Below are 6,000 nucleotides of genomic sequence, written 5' to 3'. Positions count from 1 at the left end.
GGTTATGTAATTAAACAAGAACAGTCAAATTCAAACTAAAAATGTGGACTAGTGGTAAAAAATAATTAAATTTAATTTTAATTTAATCTGGCTCAGTAACTCTATCATATGAGGAAATAGAAATGGAAAATTATAGAATGAAAAGTCTAAAATTATAAACAAATGGATAATTTACATAATAATAACTGCACATATCTTTGAAGAATAATTTTCTTTATTTTCTTCAACATGTTTCCTTTTCATTTCAGAATTTTTGGATTTAATTAAATATTTCTGTTATTCTAAAAAAACACTAAATGTATTTAGAATGCATAGAAAAGTAGCTAATCTTATTTCTTTAGTAATTTGAACATTCAGGAGAAATATGAAATATATATGATAAAGGCTGGTTACAGAGCTGGTGTGGCAGAATTTTTAGAATTTAGTGACATACCTTACAACAAAATCTAGAGATGACAAAACTTTTAGAATTTAGAGCAGTTATTGGAAGCAGGATTTAGAAAGGTGCTAGGCAGCAGAATTTAGGATCCATAGAAACTGCATCAAGTGGGAAAATGCCTAGTACCAGCTCTGTGTATGATGCATTAAAACATATTACACGAATATTTTAAATTGTAAGTTTTCAATTTTTTTATTAATAAAAGAATCCTTTTCTATAATGCCTGCCCAAGTGCCTGCCAAGATTAGAAACATTTTGGATATTTTCCATGCTTGTGTCTAGTGAAAAGTAGAGAAAATATAGGGAAGATAAACATGTTAAGAAAATAACTAGGAGTAAAACATTCAAATATTATATGTATTCATTGTTCTTCCAGGCGTTCTCCAAGAGGTAAGAAATTCATCACAAACTTTCTGTAAAATACATCCATTACATGTTGGTACCATGGAGACATTTTTCATTTTGTCACATATTTCTTGAATTTTCCAGAATCGTGGATCTATAAATCTTGCCTTCAAATCCTTCTAATCCAAGCTGCAGTGTCTAAAATACTAAGGAAAAACTATCCCTACCAATTCTGTAACAGAGAAAAGCCAGAAATATTTTGGAAAAAAAAAAGGGGGGACGGAAAAAGTGTAAAATTGATTTTAAAGAGAAAACTAATGCATATTCTGAGAATTTTGAATATCCTGAGACAATTACATGGGAAATGCTTACTATGAAAAAATTAAAAAGACATTTTTCATTAATTATGTAGTGTAATGAATGCTAGCAAACAGCCGCATGTACTGCAGCGCCACCTTTTCGGATGCTATTCAAAAAAACACCTACGCCCGAACTAGTTAGTTTGAGTTTCAGCAGAAGTTAGTTCGAGTTTCGGCAAAGGGCTATGAACATGTACTTTTTATTTTCATTTGAGTAATATTTCTTTGTGTTACTTCTTGTTAGTTTTGTCATGTAACTTTCTTTATGTAGTGTTTGTGTTGAATTAAATTCCTTTTGTTAAATGTTAAAAGTTTGTCTGGGTTAAATTTACCAGTTTTGTTTAACAACTTTACAGCTAGCCGTGGTCACAATGCTACAGTAGCTAATTTTGCTTTTGCTAAGAGCTGTTTCATAAATTATGCTTTATAGCATTATACCTTGTTTGTTTTTCAGATTCAAAATATTGTATAACAAGTTGCCAAAATGAAACTTTATAATATGACAATGAAAAATGAAAATGTTTTACTTTAATGTTATTTTTAAAATATAATTTCAACATATTACCATTATTTTAATGAACTTTATCAATGTTATGATGTTTTAAAAACAATTGTCAAAAAATTCTCAGATCTCGGAATTAAAAATTTTCTATAGAAACTGATCTTAAAATCCCCAAAATGTTGACAAGTCGCGAAATTTAGAACCATTTAATAAAAGAATTCACATCCCCAAAAGCAAAAAGTTGTTTAAGAGCTCTTTATTAGAAAAAAATGAGTTTCAAAATGCTTATGTTTCACTTCTTACTTAGAAACTCGAGTACCCCATTGTTTATATTAGAAATAGAAATAAATTATAGCCCATTAAAAAGATAACCATATATGTCAGTGAATCACCAAAAATATTCCTCTAAAATGTTAATTCACACTGAAAATGACAGTTGTAAAAACAAAAATTTCAGATGATTTAAATTAAGGACCTTCTGCTGATTTTTGCCAAAATTAAGGACTTTTAAGGACCAAAAATCAATTCTAAAATATTTAAGGATTCTTAAGGACCATACGAACCCTGTTTATATACAATTTATATATATATAATTTCAAGTGTGTTTGTAAACTGCAAAATGCCCCTTTCTTCGGCCAAAGCTGCAGAACCATATTGAAAAATATACTATTACAACTTCTAAAAATTTAGTTTATTTACAAATAATGGATATTTAACGATACTTGTCAAATAATCCACTTTAATCAAATTACAGTTGTAAGGAGCTTGCATCTAACTTACAACCAAAATGAAAATAAAATTTTTTATTTATAAATATTCAATGTCTATGCATGTGTCCGAAAAAGTTCTTATTTTTGCAATATTTATTTTATTGGTCTTAAACATATCCTTCTAAGTACAAAAATGTTTTGAATGATGCAAATGTTGAAATGCTTCAGTAAAATCATGAAATCTAGCTTTTTATGTGGTCCTTTATTCAGTATATATAACATTTAGGAAAATTCCACACACATTATAAAAAATAAAAAACTTCACTTTCGCATGTGACTGAGATATTTAATTTCAAAATTTTGGATATTTGATGTGATTTTCAACTAGCCTTGAAGAGTTGGTTAATAAATGAATTAGAATAGTTCAAAGTTCATTTTTATCCTTACATACCATTCAATGATATTCTTCCGCAATTAAATAGTGAGTAAAATTCTTATGTTTATAATTTCTTACGATTGGTATGCCAAAGTCATTTTCACAGAAATAATTTAAGTTTATAGCTTCCAAATGTTAAACATATGCTATTAATATTCTCTTGAAGTTTTATTACTTTAGAATTATAATCTTAATTGAAGAAATAAATAAGCCTAAATAGATTGTAATATCAATGAACATTTTTAATGACAGAAATTAACTTAAACATAGTTGCGTACAGCAGAGAAAAAAAGGGCGAAGAAGTAAGAATGATATACATACATACGTAATAAACAGTTACGTCATCATCACCACGCAGATAAATGCGAACGGCGCATGCGTCAGGAGAAGCTCTCTTAAGCTAAACGTCGTATTAATTATTTATGATACAACAATCCCCCTTTCAACATTTGGCGGCTGAAAAAAAAAAATAAATAAACATTAATCATTTACAGTTATTCCAATTAATTTACAGCACTTAGAATGTTTCGAAGCAGTCAGTGTTTTTGTCAGTACATCAGCAGGCATTTTCTCTGTTGGCACATAGTTAATGTCTATTTCATTTCTTTCATAAATTTCACGAATGAAATTATGTCTAATATCTATGTGTTTAGTGCGTGAGTGATAAACAGCATTTTTCATAAGCTTCTGTGCACCTTTTTTAACAAGTGCTTCATACTCACTTTGCATAGCCTTATGTCATTCTTCAGCATAACTTCCATTTAATGCTTCTTCTAATGTCGGATTTGTATCTTCTTCAGCAATTTGTGCTTCTTCCTTTTCTATGTTTATATTGTGCTACTCTTTTTTTAGTCTTCCTGGCTTCCCAGTCTTGATTTTCTTTGGACGACCTGGCTCCCTTTTAATCTGCATTTCAGGTAGTGCTTCGGAATCAGAATTTTCATTATCAGATGATTCAGCAGATGCTTCTGCCATATTTGAGGGGTCTTCTGTTATTTCATCAGCCGATATTTGCTTTACATTCAGTTCAAGCGTTTGCTCAAGAATAAGTTTATTGAGTGGTATTCTAATGAGCTTCAATTTGTAGACGAAAAAGAATCTGTGGACTTGCAAATATCATGACTAAAACCGATTCATGCTTCTTGGCTTGGGCGCATATTTAACGGTATTGAAACCAAACATGAGATAATTTTGAATGGCTTCAAAGAAGTTGGTATAAATAGTATTCTAAATGAATGAGCTGCCTTCTATTAATTTTATTGTTTTATATTCGAGAAATATAGTTGTATATTATTCAAAAAATAGTTATAAGAAAGAAATTTGTCAAGAAAAAGCTTGTAACTGTGCAATAAATCATTAAATTTTGGGTAAGTGAAAAATTACTAATTTTTTATTCTTATTTGAGGCGGAATAAAAAAGTATTTCGTTAGGCTTAAATTTTTGCGATTATGATGGGCTCGCGAAAATAAGGGCCTTTACAGTAACTGATTCCATTTAAAATTAATCTTTTTTTAATAAACATATGAAATACAAAATTACCAAAATTCTCAGCATATACACAGAAATATATGGTATTTGGGAATTTTTAGGATTTCATACAAAATAGCTAGGAGTAAAAACATTGTTAAATTGGATGATATTGATTTAGTAGGTAGTAATGATAAGAAGAGACCTTTTTGGCCTCTTTGATGTACATCCCCAAACTGATGGAATACTTTATCTTGCAAGGGTGCAGATTCAGAATATAATTTTGGCAACAGCAGTTCAAAACTTATTTTATCTGGAACTTGTGCCAAACGATGTGGCCACAAAGGTAAAAAATAAGGTGCAAAAGGTCTTACTTCCAAATCCTAAAACAAATGGAGAATATGAAGCATGCAAGACATGGAACAGTAACTAGATCTGATAGAACTTATGAGACTGGCTTATATTGTTTTTGCATTTTTCATTATTTTATAATTGCATTAATTTGCTCTGTTATGTAAGTTAACTTTTTTCTAATTAACTTAAATGGGAGGATGTCAAACATTGCGTAAAAATTTTCACATTCACTTGAAGTAGTGGCAAATGCTACAAGTATAAGAAATTGAAATTTCCACCGAAGCAGCGCAGTACAGCTTGGAGCAGTCATGCCAAGCAGTAGGTAGGCAGCCAATACCACAAGAGGGGTCGAGTTCAACAGTTAAGTGAATTCTGAAGCTGAGGTCAAGTCTATAGTAGCTGAGTGGATCCTACAAGTATATGGCCTTGTCATAGAGAGACTGAGTGCCTTTACAAAGATTCTACTTGTCAATAACTTTATTTCCCCATTGCCAAACGAAATACATCGTACGGAAACATCAAAAGATGCCCAACTCCACCTAAGATGTAATTGATTATTAATTTTTCTGTGTTACGTTGAGTCTCTCCAATCTAAGTTGGTTTTTTGTAATAAAATCACATTTTCAGTTAAAGCTTTCATTTCCTACACAATTAATGATATAAGTCATATATCTGCAAGCTTTTGAGATTTAAAGTAAGAATTAAAGTCTAAAAAATTAACATCAGAATTTGCAGGACTCTGCTGTAGTGTAGCTACACCTTGCTACAGTCAAAAGTCTTTAATCCAGACTCGTCGGGACTTTGGCGATTCTGGATTATAGATCATCAGTTTAAATCTGGTAAGATGGCATGCAGAAATTATAAAATTAAAAATATGAAACCATAATTTATAAAATAAAGAGAATTATGATCTAAAGGGTATCAAAATTTACAAAAAAAAAAGCTTAATATTTATTTGTTTAGTTTATTAAACATTTCTTTCAACATGCGCATGCGTAAAGCATACATTACACATAGTCGAAATTAGAAAATTGCAACCAGAAAACTATTTGATGTGTATTTGTGATATTTATAAAGATGAGGAGTTTGATTTAAATCATATCAAAGACGGAGTACATCGAGATGAAATACTACATTTAGTAAGGAATTATAAGCCGAATAAAATAAAAACATCTGCCCTGAAGATAAGGATAGTGCTGACAGATCAACTTCCAGTTCATTGCGTGCCGTGTCCCCCCCCCCTCGGAGAGCAGCGTGAAATTGATAAACATATTTTGGAATGATTACAGAATCAAAGGATATGCCTTTTTTGCAGGAATTCCACTTTTTGTTTGATGGACATTGGAACATGCTTTCGCTTTGTAGATCCATTGGTAGCTCCAGAATCG

Source organism: Stegodyphus dumicola, chromosome 1 (assembly GCF_044657685.1).
Source record: "Stegodyphus dumicola isolate Sdum_Otavi_A_Nest chromosome 1, ASM4465768v1".
Lineage (NCBI taxonomy): Eukaryota > Metazoa > Arthropoda > Arachnida > Araneae > Eresidae > Stegodyphus > Stegodyphus dumicola.
The sequence above is the reverse complement of the archived record's forward strand: the minus strand, read 5'-3'. Positions refer to the sequence as shown.